At 41.1% G+C, this 15,485-nt stretch overlaps 1 protein-coding gene across 3 annotated transcripts in view; it reads right to left on the bottom strand.

The window, feature by feature from the left end:
- Window positions 1-14,482, bottom strand: part of ELOVL7 (ELOVL fatty acid elongase 7) — a 71,693-nt gene extending 57,211 nt beyond the window's left edge. For 2 of the 3 annotated variants that reach the window (XM_081054636.1, XM_081054638.1), the window contains exon 1: window positions 14,270-14,476. The gene's annotated coding sequence lies outside the window, so the exon portion shown is untranslated. Of the gene's footprint in view, window positions 1-14,269 lie in introns of all 3 variants that reach the window. The other variant, XM_081054637.1, reaches the window with a different exon arrangement.
- Window positions 14,483-15,485: the final 1,003 nt, after the last annotated feature.

Raw genomic sequence — 15,485 nt, 5'->3', positions numbered from 1 at the left:
AAGTGATTATTATTAAGATGTCTCAATCCTGTTTCATGAATTAAAATTAACATATTTAGAACAACAGAGGATTTGTATTTATTCAATGTCTGCAATAGATTTCTCAATTGAGATCAAAATTTATAATTTGATTATTTTAACCAAAGAAAATATTTTCCCTAGGAAGTGTGGTTACACTTCTAGGCTACTAGACAAATTGATTTAATGCATAATGTATGTAAAATACTTATACATTTATAATATAGTATTGTTAAATAGCATTACTTAATTTTTAAGTTAGAGATAATTTTGATATGAAAGATTCGAGAAACAACAACTTAGAAAGATTAACATTTCTCCCCACTATTTATCTGAATAGAAAAATGTAATTTAGTTCAATATTGTCTCAGTCTAGACCCCTCCAGGTATGGCTCTTTCAAACAATAGCTCAACTTCAACAAACAAAAATTATAGACAATGCAAGATTAAAACAATGACTGTCCTATAAAAGTGATCATGGCAAATATTTACAAATGTTTACCTTTATTTATTTAGGTAAGCAAAGAAGGACATTTTCTTCCTAATTTTACATGGAATGCTTCCATGGATTTTCCTCCCGGTGGGGGAGGTGAGGCAAGGGAGAAAATTCTCTCGTTATTCTGATTTTATCTACCATTGAATTCTAATCATCTGATCTTTGAATATCTCAACAATTTTTAAATCTCTAAATACCCCATCATAAAGGAATTGCCCAGAATAGGCCACCTTGGTTAAAAGTCTTGAATTCTACAAATGAACATGTAATTTGTTCACTTAACTTGCAATGATTAACAAGGAAGAGAAATAAAGGAATTTCCAGAATCCCAACCATAATATTCCCCTGACCCAGTTTCCCTAAGACCAACTCTGGTACCACAACCCACGCATGTTTCCAGGCTCCAGCCTCGGCCTCCTGTCCTTCCCTCATCCCAGACCTTCCTCTTCTTCACTTTCCTTTCATGTTCTCTGCCCCTATTTCACACCCTGGTTTCCTCTCCACTTGATGTGTGACAAAGCCACCAACCCAAATTACCCAGCTCAAAACACCTCTGATCAGGTCCTTTCTCTTTTCAGAAATCTATATTGGGGTTTTGAGCCAAGCTGAAATTCCTGATCATAGACTTCATTAACTGGACTTCTTTTCCTTTTTACCTCCCTCTCACTTTGACTCCTGATAAACTAATCTCAGCCAAGTAAAATTTCTTGCTGTTCCCTGAATTCTCTGTTACACCCTCACAACTATTGTAATTGGAATAAATTATTCAGAAGACTTTCAGGATGCTGCCTTTTTTTCCCTTTAAAAATTATCATGTACCTTTGAGAGCATAAAAATCATTTCTACTACTCAAATAAACCCTAAGAATGGATTTGCTCTGCTTTATTAATTTAGCAGAATGTATGCTTAACATTGTCTCATTTTTACCCCCCTTCAGGTAAAGTATTTGTAGCTTTAGGAATATGTATTAAATGCATCACAATGTGGGACATGTGGGAACATTTCTAATTGCTGACTTTTATGTTCCAAAGTCACACTTTTCCCCTCTATTAGCCCCCAAAATGCATGAGAGCTTTAAAATTCATTTGGTATTGATGGACACTGGGAGTAAAGAAATAGAATTATTAAAATATAATTTCTTAATAACATTTTAATATTCATCTACATGAAATAAGCACTACTAAGTGAATTTCTACTATTTTTAATCTTTTCTCATGACTGCTTATACAATTTGTTAAGTAGACTGCGTATCATCTTATTAGCCAAGAATTTCTACACTACTACCTCGTATCAGCATCTGAGTTACATTTATTTTTTTATAATTTTTCTGTTGATTGAATATTTGATGGCATTAATGCAATATTTAAAATTTTTAGGTGAGATAATAGTATTGTAGTAATTTTAGCTAAGTACTGATCTTTTGGAGATACACTGAAATATGTATAGATGAAATCAGATTAGCCATGAGTCGGGGTGACGTGTCCATCCAATTCATTATATCATTCTCTCTACTTTTATAAATGTTTGGAAATTTCCATAAGTTTTTTAAAAAGGAAGAAATAAAATTTCCACGTTGAAAATGCTTATAAGGTTGTTTGTTTCTTGTTGGTTTTTTTAAAGTATACAAGAAGACGGTTTTTGTTTCTTCATCTAATTAGTTCCCAGTTTTTTCCAAGAAAAACTTGGACAACCTTTTAAAAATGCCTACAAGAGGCTAGAAAGAAATTTACCAAAATGTTAGCAACGGTAATTTCTTCTTGGTGGTGTGGACGATAAAAAAGAGATTCTATGAAAAGTAACCTCACAGGATGATCTGATCATAAATTCTTAACTGGGCAGGTCATGGTGGGTAGTCACGCCCTGGTCCTATAACTTCTTTAGTGAAAGGTTTTAAGCCAGCCCTGGCCATTTTCTTGGGCATCTAGATCAACACATCTCTGAAATGCTGGGATTAATACCCCTAATGCTCAAGAAAGCATAGAATCTTGTTAACTGTCCTGTAATCCAATCCTGGTTATGCTTTCTCCAATCTTCCTGTGTCCCCTCAATTTTAAATGTGTAAAAGAAACTGCAAAACTGTTATTCTTTGGAGCATTTGAGATCTCGCTCTCCAGCATATATCATCAGTTTGGCTCAAATAAACTCATAAAAATTCTTTACAGGTTTGGACATTTCTTACATCGACAGTGGGATTATGGGTAATGTCGACTTATTTGTTCCAAATTTTTTTGTTATTTTTTGTTATAAGTTGTCCATATTTCTAAAATCAGCATATACTATTACCCTAGTCAGAAAATAATCAGATTTTCTGATTATATGGAAGTATGGTTTCACACGTCAAGCACAGGAAATCTGTCTATATCATAAATCTCTATGCCTTTTCCTATATTTACCATGAAAAATATGTACATGAAAGTCCAGTTATCCACAAAACTACCAATAGTATGACAGCAGGCTAGAAAAGGTGAGTTATGATAGTCATTGGGGAAACTCGTGCTAGAGGAGACAATTCTAAAATGATAGAAAAGTTGATAAGATTTTGGCCTCATTTTGGCAAGATAGTCTTACTAATACAACTGAGTACTCATAATGGGTCCTCTAAGAGCAAACAGTCTAGAAGAGGCAGGCATTTCTGGGAATGTGATATACGATATCTTATCTTCAATTTTCATTTAAAGCTGGTCTTGGACAGGGTTCATGCTTGGATATTGATATGAAACTGTTTTTGTTTTCTCTTGTTTTTCTTTTAGATGGGGAGGGAGGTAGAAGACAGGAAAAGTTTCTCTCCATCCTTGAATAAGAGGAAACAGCTCATGTGTTTTTGATACTTCTGCCCCCAACATCATCCTCTCCTCCTCCTTCCCCATAATCATTTCCTTTTGGGCAGAATTAGCTGCTCATTCTGTGTGTGAGACCTCCTCGAGACGCTCTCAAAGACCTCGCTCATACTCACGACTCAGGGTTCCTGAGACTCAGCATCAGAAACTGCAAGGTCCATGAGGTAAGGGACCACATCTGTATTCATTTATTCAATAGATATTTGGGCACCTACTATGTGCCAAGCATACTTCTTGACACTGGGGACACATACAGCAAGGTCACTGTCCTTGTGGGAAGACACACAAGTAAACAAAGATGAACACAAACATAAGACAAATAGCGGCAAAAGTTATGAAGAAACGACACATGACAGAGTGATGTGATAGTGTCACCAAAGGCATAGGACTGCAACTGTAAAAATACAGGAAGATCTAGAACATTTGGGAAGACCTGGAGGAGACAACAGAAAGGGCAAAGGCCTGAATCAGGAACAAACCTAGCAGGTCCACTAACAGAAAGCAGGGAACAAGAGTGATGCTGTGAGGCTGGGAGAAGTGGACAGGCAGGTCTTGAGGCCTGAGTTAAAGAGCTAGACTTTCATTGTTAGGTGCAATGGGAAAGCATCAGAACCCTTTTTTTTTTAAATACTATTTTTCTTTTTTAAAAAAATGACGGTAAAATACACATAAAATTTACCATCTTAACCATTTTTAAGTGTACTGTTCAGAGGTATTAGGTACACTCATGTTCTTGTGCAACCATCCATCTCTATGACTCTTGACATCGGGTAAACTGAATGAACCTCTCATCAGAGGCTTTTAAGCAAAGGGGTGACATAATCTAACTTATGTTTTTGAAAATGAATTTGGTTGCTCAGTAGAGAATTGACTGCTGGGAGACAGTAGGATTAGGAGTTTATTAAAGCAGATGGATTCAGGATACATTTTGCGGACAAAGCTGACATGCTTGCTGCTAACTTGGACGTGGGCATGAGCTAAAGAAATGAGGAGAGGAAACGACGTCTAGATTTTTACATCTCCAGTGTTTATAGCCAATGTTTACTTCATAAATGAGGGAATACTAATCTAACATTTAAAAAGTAGAAACCTTCCCTCCTAGAGAGCTAGGACAACAGACATGAAAACCATGGATGCAGGAGGTATGTTTTTTCTAGGGTCTAACTGTCTGTGCTAATTGTGTCCTTCGAGCACGGACAGTCTCCATAGTTGGTTCATGTCCACATTATATGCCTAATTCTAACATTAACATTGAAGGCTAATCCTTTCCATACATAAAGTAAGTTAAACTTTATTAAGCATCTTACACATATTATTTCATGCCTTTCCTAAAGAGCTTTAACCTTTGAGACTATGGTGCTTTGGATCTCCTCCCCAGAGATTACGTGTATACACAAATTTGATATTTTGGAGAGTTTATGTACCTTCCAAAGTCCATCCATAGACCAAGCTCAGGTTGAAGCAGCCCTGTTCCACCTAAGGTGATTTGTTACTGTAAACCATTATGAAAACCTATACTTTATTAGCCTAGTCCTGGAGCCTTTGGAGAAATGCTTTCAGAGAGTTTACTTTCATTAATGTCCATAATAAATGAGTTATCAAGAACCAATATTAAAAAATATCTTTGCATCTTTAGCAAAACTGTTATTCAAAATATTATACGTGAAGCAATTCAAGATCCTCTTTATAAGAACCTACTTGATAAATCCCTTTTACAATTCATTTCTAGGCAGAAAAAAACATAGCTTCATATCAATATCTAGGCATGAACCCTGCCTAAGACAAGCTTCAAATAAAAATTGAAAATATCATATATCACATTCCCAGAAACGCCTGAGTCTTCTATACTATTTGCTCTTAGAGGACCCATTATGTGTACTCACTTGTATTAGTCAGTAAGACTGTCTTGCCAAAATGAGACCAAAAATACTACCTTACAAATTTGTTTCATGGTTAAAAACCAAACCATTAGAGTTGTGGAAACCTTCTCTTACTCTTTCAATATGAGCTCCCAGCTAATAGTTAAAATTTAGTGTTCCATTTATCACAACTACATTACCTAGGTTTTCCCCTTCTATGCTTGGATCGTAATGCATTTCAAATCGTTTTTGGGAAAAAAGTGAAATGTAAATTATATACTATCACATGCAAAGTTTTCAATGGTCCTATTTCATAATCACATCATCTGCCCTACCCCATGCTTATTTCCTAAAGATGAGGAAGGAGACTCTACGGGCACATGGAGTAGGTGGCAGGGTGTCCAGTCAGAATACCTGGATTCTAGACCTGCATCTGCCACTCACCAGGTGACCTTGTCAAAACTCACTTATGTTTTTCATGGCATGTAAAGGCCAAGCAAGACAAGGAGGAAAATAGTAGCAGCGGCAGCTGCAGCACACATTTGGCTATTAATGAGAGGATGGCTCACAACTTATCCTTGCTCTGTCTACTAACGAATTGGTGAAGACCAAAGGCTGGAGTTGACAGTTTTTAGGGGGTGCCGAGCAAAGCAGTGGGCACTAACACTCCTCTGGCCTCAGCCCTACCCAGACCCACAAATGCTATTTCCAAGAGATTCTCAGGCAGTCACCTAAAGTGGGTGAACTTGAGCTAAGGACATAGAATAAGGAGGGGAGGGGGTTGTTAGACGAGCGAGTTCTGGCTGGGGCTAGATGGTTCAGTCACCTTTGCTAAGATTACGTATCTTTCTTCTTTTACACTTTCAGGTGTGTTTTGGGGTTAGGGTTTACACCACACGGGCCTCAGGACTAGGTACCTCGTGACACTGCGTGGAACTTCGGTTTTCCCATTTGTGCTAACACAGGGGAGGTATAACACTTGCCCCATTCATAGTCTACAATAAAGTATCAGGAGTAATTAATTTTGTGACTCATAGACAAGGATGGGGTGGGGCGATTTAGGAACTTTGAAAATTCAGCAGTAATGCGTATTCAGAGTTAAGGCTAATGAATGAAACCTAATTAGTGGAGCTAGAAAAGCACTTGAACTCTATTCAGGAGAACTTGTTTCTGGTTATCGCATGCCGAATACGTAGGAGGCTTGTGGCACTGGCCAATGACTTGGCCTTGCTGGGTTTCCATTTCCTCATCCGTAAAAGAGGAGGTTGGCCTAATGACCTCGAAAGTCCTTTCCAGCTCGACACACTTTAACATGTCTTTAGCAAATTATCTACAGACTCGTGTCCCACCAAAGGTGGCACCACTCTGAGGCACGTCCCTGGAGCCTGCCATGGTGGCAGTGTATCTTCATCAACACCCTAGGATCACCTCTCAAACTGATTATAAAAAAAGATAAACTACATTAGAATTCAGATGAAAAGTACTATGCTAGAAAGTGGTAAGAGCATGGGCATCTGAGCACTGACGTTCAGACTAAACTGGTCTGATTCCCAGCTCTGTTAAGTACCGACCAGGTTACTTAACTTCTATATGCACCAGTTTCTTTGTCTATAAGTGAAAACAGTATCCCCTTCCTGGCAGGGCTTTTGTGAAGAATACATGAGATAAGGCTTATGTAGCAATTAGCACAGTGCACAGCACATAGCAAGTGTTCACTAAATGCTATTATTATAAAATGTACTTCTATTTTCTCATTTTATAGGTTCAGTCTTTACTCGCTAACTTATAAAGCTTTAGAACCTACTACATTTCTATGATTAGTATTTGAATCTAGAAGAAGTTTTATCTTGCTCAACTCAACTTGTCAGCTTAATAGCACTAAGAAATTTATCAAGTTTAACAGACTCCAGCTGATGCTATACTATGTATTTTTGCTTTCAATTTTTATAGAGGTCATTTAAGGGAGGTAGGAACCAGCTCTAGTTTCTACATATTGGTTCACATTATTAAAATAAACTTAAGTGTTACATGGATGCTAAAAGCCTAATTTAAAGTAAAAAGTATGAGTTGATGATGTACCATTAGCATGGTATGCTAAGCCAAGAAAAAGAAATCTCCTCTTTTTACATTACATTACATCCTCATTTTTACATTACAAATACCTCTTTATACTCTGCTTTTTACATTCTCAACAACAAATATCACTTTTATTAAGGGATGTTCTTAGAAGAACTACAGAGGCAAAGATTCTGACTACTTACTATGTATGCTCTGGCATAAACTATTCTAGCCAGACTATAGCAGCAGTAATTTTGACTGATTATGGTTGGTTAATAAAAAAATTTATTTATAGTAAAGAATCAAAAAATTAGGTATATACCATAAACATTTACTTTACCTTAAGATATATAAATATGCATTCATTCCCAATTTTCCAAAGTAGTTTCAAGTTTTCCTTGAGAAGGAATACCTCCCCAATATTTTTCTTATATAAACCACACTCAGATTTTATTTTACCATTTCCAGTGTTAATTTTCTAAGTGAAAACTAAAAAAAAAAAAAAAAAAAAAAAAAAAAAAAAAAAAAAACTTGTAAAGCAAGGTCAGGATATTATTTTTCAAGTTTTTTACAATTTTCTCTCCAATCTTTTATAGTTTTCCTGCCCAGTTTTTTAGTCACTCATTTCTATGGAATCTTTACAAAGAATTCAACATTGCTTACACAGAAACAATACTACTCTTTCTGTTTGCACTTACGTTTCATACATTTACATACTTATTTACATTATCTACTCACAATAACAAGTGTAACTGGCATCAAAAGGTTTGCAATAGATACAACAGGTTATTGTTGAACCAGTAACCCCGCAGTTGGAGCAGGACACAGGCCTGCAGCAGGTTGGGCAGCACTCAGTCTGCTGTGTGGGGAAATGAAGAGCACCGGCTCACTGGGTCACTGGTTAGATGTCAAGAGGGTTATCTTTGTGGCACATGAACCCCATGCAATTGTCAACATCTAACCGTCTTGTAGCTAGAGAAATAGCTAGTGCATCTGTTCAACTTAAGCTACAGTATTTTTTTTATTAACTACTGTTAAATATTATATCTAAGACCAATTTTTTTCTCCCTTTGAATAGGGAGTACTTTTTTTTTTTTAAGTGCCATTCCACATTTCCTCAGGAACTCACCTTAAGCTACTGAATAATCAGTGATTGGACTCCTGTTTCCTAAGATGTTATTTCTATCTTCTTTCTTTGGTCAAGTTAATGTCACACCTGTTAGAATTTCAAAGAGGCTAAAGGCATAAACCTGTGCTTCTAGCTAACTAAATGATGAACAGCAGATGTGAGGTCAGCATTAGATTGTTTGCTTGTTGGTTTGTTTCAGAGACAAAAATCGTTGTGGCCCACGGGAATCACACAGCCCCGCCTGCATAGAGAAGGCAGGAAAAAGACAGGTACCGAGAGGAGTGAGCAGAGAAGCTCCTGGATACACTTAGGATAAGCCCCCCTTAAATACAAGCACCGTTTACTTTTGTTCTGTCCTTGTTATGTCATTTAATAATAATAATAATAATAATAATAATAATAATAATAATAATAAAAGTAAATCGCAAATGTGCTATTAAGACAAAACCCAGAAATGTGAGACAGAAAGGAAGGAGGGGCTCGTACATGGACTATGAGCAAACCCTCTTTTTCTAGTTCTAACATTTCTACCACTCACCCTAAAATGTCCAGAGTCAGGTTTGTGTTTATGGTTGCCCTTCTGCCCACACAAAACTCTAGTACAATATCAGAGCCCTAGAATCTCTTATACCCTCTAACACATGAACCCACAGAGTTAGTATGCAGAATGGGAAGAGCCTAAACATTGTAGTTATTATACCTGGGTTTAAATCCTGGCTGCATACTTCCAACAGTGTACAATGAGCACCCTTTCTGCTTTTTACACGTGAGCACCTGTCTTCACTTTTCTGTACCCACCTGTACGATGAGGATTATGGTGCACACCTTGCTGGCTTCACAGGATTTATGAGAAAATGCATACCAAGTGCCTTCCTGCCATTGTTACTGATATTGAAAAGGTACCAAAACTTTTCACTTCATGATTGTCAACAAAGGGTTTAAAATAAGTGCAAACATGAGCATTCTATAAACATGTGGCACAGAGGACGCCCATGACGTTTATTTTCTAGTCCAAAATTGCTATGCAAACTGAGCATAATCAAGATATCTAATATAAACGATGAAGGTAGCTGTCCTTTCCAGATCAGATAGAGAAATGAGGTTTGAGACATATCAGAGAAATGAGACAGAACCTCCAACAGGAGAAGGAAAGATTGAAGAGAGGTGAAGCTGTAAATGCCCTAGGGGTGCTTTTAAAATACAAATCTTAACAGGTCTCCCCTTCTTATAGGTCTGCAATGGCTCCCCATTAACTGTAGGATAGAATCCAAAATCTTTAATAGGTCAAACAAGGCTCTCAGTACCCCAGCCCACGTCCGCCTCGGCAACCTCACTGCACAGCCTCCTCGGGGTGACTTTACAGCACTTCCAGTTCTCTGATCACACCTACGTCCTCTTGGCCTGAATTTGATTTCCTGCCCTCACCCCATTTCTCTGCTGCCCTAACTCCCCATCTACCTTCCTTTACCTCAGGACGATGTCGCCTTACTCTGCTTAGCTTCCCCGACACCCTGTGTGTGGTCATCTTCACGTATCACACTGTACTGCACCTGCTGACCTCCCTCGAACCCACACAGACCGGGACTGGCTTTAGCATCCTACAAAGCTGACACTCAAATGTTTTGCTGAATATGGTATTTCTGAAACGCCCTCGTTTGGGTTGGTTTGGCTCTACTACCTTATATTAAAAGGGACAAAGAAGCTGGGCTGCTGGTGTTCATGGCCGGTGTGGCTACTTCTCCAGATGGATGAAGACGGCAGACTTATAAGTTACACAGTAACTTATTTCATTTGGATAGTAGTCTGTTTAGAAATATTGGGGATGGTGTGCCTAATTCTATGATTTAAAAAATGATAATTTTACTTGGCAATCTAAATGCTTTTAATATATCTAAATCAATTAGGAATAATTAGACATCTCAATTTTTTTAGAAGATCAATCACATAAAGTACCAAGTTCGCATTAGTTTTGAACTTCTTTATAACTTGTTGTCCACACTTCTTTTCATGTTATATGGTTTGTATTATACAAATTCAAGGTTATCTCTCAACTTAAAATGCTACCATATTTACAAATGCTCCAAAACTATTTGCTTGGTAAATAACATTCTTCTGATGTTTGCACACCAAGGAGAATAGACAAACAAATTAGGAAAAGTCTTATTTCTTCAATTCCACTAGCAATTAGTTAAGAACAGAGGCTTTCTTTTATGCATGTTCTATCCCAACATCCATCATAGTCCCTCTTATATGTTGAATCGTGACCCCCAGGAAGATATGTTGACATCCCAACCTTAAGTACCTCAGAACGTGACATTATTTGGAAATTGGGTCTTTGCAGATGTGATTCGTTAAGAAGAAGTCATACCTTAATCCAGTATAACTAATGTCCTTATAAGAAAACTTATATGTGGAGACAGACACAGGGAGAATGCCATGTGAAGACAGTCAGATATTGGAATAAAACGTCTACAAGCCAACAACTGCCACAGTCACGAGAAGCTAGGAGAGAAGTGTGGAACAGACTCTCCTTCAAAGCCCTCAGAAGGAAGCCACCCTGTCGACACCCTGATTTCAGACTTCTATCTTCCAGAACTGTAAGACAATAACATTTCTGTTGTTTTAAGCTACTGAGTGTGTGGTGCTTTGTTACAGCAGCCCTAGAAAATGTGCCAAACACGCAAACGTAGTTCAGTAATGCTTTTCATATTGAACTGGATTGCTGCTACTTCCGAGAGAAAAAAGTAGGCACATCAAATCCATTCTGTTTTTAAAATTTCTTTTAGAAATCTGACAATGTGTAATAAGAACCATAAAAATGACCACATTTGTTGACAAAGTAATTCCACTTCTGGAACACTATCATAAAGAAACAAACCCCAATTTGTTCAATGATATATCTGCAAAGATAAGTATTACTGTAACAGGTTGTTTATAATTTGTTGCTAATATACCAGTCCAAAAATAGAGGGTTAGTTAAATAAATCACTTTGTAGTTACTGGAATATAACACAGTCAATAGGACTTCTGGAAATTATATAAGATGAAAAATGCTTACTACATGTTATATGGAACACACAGACTACTAAAATTCCACATGGAGCGATGTAGGAAAACACGCATAGAAAAAAAGACAAAGGTAAATGACAAAATATATTCATTGTGCTAGAATAATGCTCAGGGTGTTAGAACTCTTTTTTTTGGCTCCTCATCATTTCAGTATCTCCTTCCAGTCTTCTTTTCTCCTCCCTCAAACATCCCCCCAAAAAGCCAATCCTTTCTTGACAATGCCTTTTGGAATTAATCCAGTCCCACATCACCTCATATAGAGGTTTTTGGGGAAAGATTCCTGTTTGGCCTGTCTGCAGTCTCTTCCAACTATCACATCTACTGCCAGAATAAGACAGTCATTCTATAGCCAAATATATCTACTATGGGTATCCCTTCATTTATGTTTTATTCACTTTTATATATGTTCTATTTTTCAATCAAAATGTTTTTCTTTCTTTCTTTCTTTTTTTTTTTTTGTAACTTACTGTGGTTTCATACCTTGCTTTGCTGAGATAAGGTTAGGATTCATGGTTCTCTGCTGATATGGTCCACTTCATTACACTTCAGAGTGTAATGTTTAGCCAGGAGAGCGGGGTTCCTGTCTGCAGCCATGGAGTTGGCAGAGGCTTTGTCCTCTTCTACGAGACCTACCAGCTCCCCCATGTCTACCCATGCAAACTCCTGAACATCGTATAAAACCTCGCTTAAAAATTTCAAACTTTTCTACCATCACCAAATCCACCTGATCTGTACTACCTTAATTCATATCGATCATATTCTGCAAACATTTATCAAGCAACTGTTCATTATGTCCTGAAGAGGCGATGTTCTAAGTTGTTTACAATCTTTTTGTGGACATCAAACATTTATGAAAGGAGATAACCAACAGTAGAAAATGACATGTGATAAGTGATAAATGAGTGTTCAGGGATGGGGAGGAGGGAAACCAGTGAAGACAAGACGGGCAGGGGCGGAGACTAGAAGGAAGAGACAAGGGAAAAGTTGAATAGAAGAGATTTCACGATTGGGAGAGGGGTGGCCGGAGACAGGTCCACTGAGTTTGGCACCTGGGTGACTAGAAAAATGGTGGGGCCCCTGACAGAAATCATGTCAACTAGAAATGCTTTGGGGCAAAGCAGGGCAAGTCCAAATGCAATATTACAGTATGCACTGCGTGAGAGATGCCATTCTCAAACTGAGTAAGACACAGGCAAAGCACAGGCTCTCAAGCCAGATAAGCGGAGGTGATAACTGAAGTAATAAAGTTCTATGACATCTTAAAAAGAAGAAGAACCTAAGCTAGTACAAAACGACACAAGACGGAAAAGAGGGATCTGAGAAAGAGCCTGGTCAATGATGCTTGACACAGCACAGTACTTCAGGAAAAAAAGGACCAAGAAAGGATCTGTAGGGGAGGCAGTAGCAGTGGTTATGAGCCCCCAGAACTGAACCACAGCCCCTCAGTGGGAATCCCCTCCAGCTACTCCTGTGCCCTTGGCCAAGTTACTGTGTCTCAGTGTCTCCATCCACAAATATTATCACTTACTTCACGGGATCGTTGGGAGGATTAAGAGTTAATACAAGTTCTCAGAACAGTGCCCTGCACACTTGATAAATAGCTGCCCTTGGAGGAAAAGACTTTTTTAGTCCTCAGTGACCTTGGGGAGAACAATTTCTGGCCAGTAGTAGGAGCAGAAACTACAAAGTAAGAGAATTAATAAGCAAGTGAACGGCAGTAAGACGGACGCCACACAGCATCCATGACTCACAGCAGTTAAACAATAAAAGTGAGGGGTGAAATAAAGACTAACCTGCTGGTATAGGGTTAAGAGAAAATGCTTTCCGTGGGGATATCTCGACAAGAAGGAAAAGGCTTGGCTCGCCAAAACTGCTTCAGTCGCTGTGGGACTAGTGTTCCAATCACCCAGGGAGATGGACTGGGTAGAGACCCGACCCTTCCTGTCCCGGCTCCCCAGGGAGCTCAAAAGAGCGCATCGGTAAGTTTGGATCCACGCTGACTGATTAGGGGGTGAGGCCCATTTCCTAATGAACGCTACCCTGGAAGGTGAAACAACAGGCTTTCCCATTTCCTTGTTGGGCACGACCTGTTCCACCGCTCTGTACTACTTATCACCCGCTCCTCGGCCACCAGCAGCCGCCGGGACAGGATGCAGCTCGGGGACCCAACGAGGCAGCGCCCCGCTGCAAGAGCATCACCCCAAGTTCTTTCCGACCTCAAGGACAAAAAAGCGCCACAGAGGGGAAGGCAGCCGGAAGAAAGGGGCTCAGGATCGTAGGGGTGGCTAGCGAGGCCAGATCCCGGAGCTGGGAAAATGACCTCAGCGGCCAAGGTCGAGCAGGTCCCTTCTCTCTCCCAGTCCCACGGGCGAGCCCCTCTGCCATCCCCGCCGAAACAGCAGGGCCCACGCCGCGTGGGAGCGCTTGGGGAGGAGCAAAGCCCCGGGATGGCCTGGGATCACCGGAGCTTTGGGGTTCCACGGAAGGCCGTGGGGGGGGCTCCCACGGAAGGCGCAGGTGAACCCTGCGGTCCCGCCCTCCAGTGGGGAAGGGACTTCGCCCCTGCACCGCAGGCCGTGGTGTGGGAACTTCCCAAGGGCCCCCACCCCGAGCCCGGGTAGGGCCGGGCGAGGCTCCCTGAGTCTCCCGCACCCGACCCCACGCCCCGCGCGCCGCGCCCAAGTTCTTCCCCCCGGCTGCTCCCGAACCCGACCCTCAGGGTCTCCCTCCTTCCTCCCACGCCTTCTCCTCCGCGCCCAGGAAAAGTTTGGACCCGCCCGCGGGCCCAGAGCCCCGCACTCACCCTTCGGGGAGCGGAGCCCAAGCGCCCGGCGCGCGGGAGGACGGGGAGCGGCGGCGCGTGGCGGCGCGAGCGCGGAGCTCCTCTCAGCGGCCCTCGCTGTCCCGGCCGCCGACCGAGCTGGAAACGGGGAGGAGGACCCCGGGATGTCACCTGCGGGCTCTCCCACCCCGCTGCGTGACGTCGCGCGGCGCCGCCCCCGGTCCGCCCGCCTCTGCCGCCTCCGCGGCCGCCAGGTGCCCACGAGGGGCCGGTGGGCGGAGCCGCCGCCGCCCGGGAGGGTGCGAGCGGGAGGGGCGCGCGTCGCGGTCACCCCGCCTCCCCGCCTCCCCGCGGGGCGCCGCCGGCCGCTGGGAGATGTCGGTTCTGACCGGCAGGCTGATCACGGCTCTTTCTGAGCACACATGCCATCACCTGAGGTCATCTCACCTGAGGTCATCTCACCTGAGGTCATCTCACCTGAGGTCATCGCACCTGAGGTCATCTCGAGGCTTAAATTGTGTGAAAATTGTCGTCAGGCATGACTCAGGAATGAGTTGTAGAAAAATCTGAAATGAGGAAAATCTGGCCGAAGTGGGGTGCTGTCGGCGGAGAGGGAGAAAAGGGGCGTCCCTGCTCCTGAAAAAGGCTTAATTCTTACACACTAAAAAAGAGTTAATTCTTAACTAAAATGGAGGCCAGACCCAACCAGGGCGAGAAGCCCAGTGTAGACCACCTCCATCCCCTGTTTGTTAAGATACTGGAGAATTGCTGCAAATATTGGGGAGTGGAGGGGGCTTTTAGAGCAATCAAAATCAAATCGTGTATCATCTAAGTTAACTTCTTTCCTACTTAGTAACAGCAGCGGCTGCAGGGAACAAAGACTAGCAAACTTTCTCCTTATCTGCTACTGGCGGGTTGGAAAGTGGGGTGAGGATGGACGTTAGGCGTGTGTATGTGCACTCCGTTATTTTTTAACTTACCTGGCTTTGTATTTGGTTATCATCTTCTTACCCGCCGTTACGTTTTGGAATCGTGGCATCAATAGCTGGAAAGCAAAATAGCAGTCCAAAGAAGTTACCAGCTTAAAAAGCAAAATCATGCACTGGAATTGAAGGATCTTACAAAATCTTGAAAAATAACCTCAGGGGTTGCAGTCCTGATCCAAGCACCACACAAACGTGGCCCGTGTGTTTGTGCTGTGAGTTTTAAGCATGGAATCACGACAAAAGGATCAAGA

This window comes from Rhinolophus hipposideros (assembly GCF_964194185.1).
Source record: "Rhinolophus hipposideros genome assembly, chromosome: 7".
NCBI classification, from domain to species: domain Eukaryota; kingdom Metazoa; phylum Chordata; class Mammalia; order Chiroptera; family Rhinolophidae; genus Rhinolophus; species Rhinolophus hipposideros.
The sequence above is the reverse complement of the archived record's forward strand: the minus strand, read 5'-3'. Positions and strand labels throughout refer to the sequence as shown.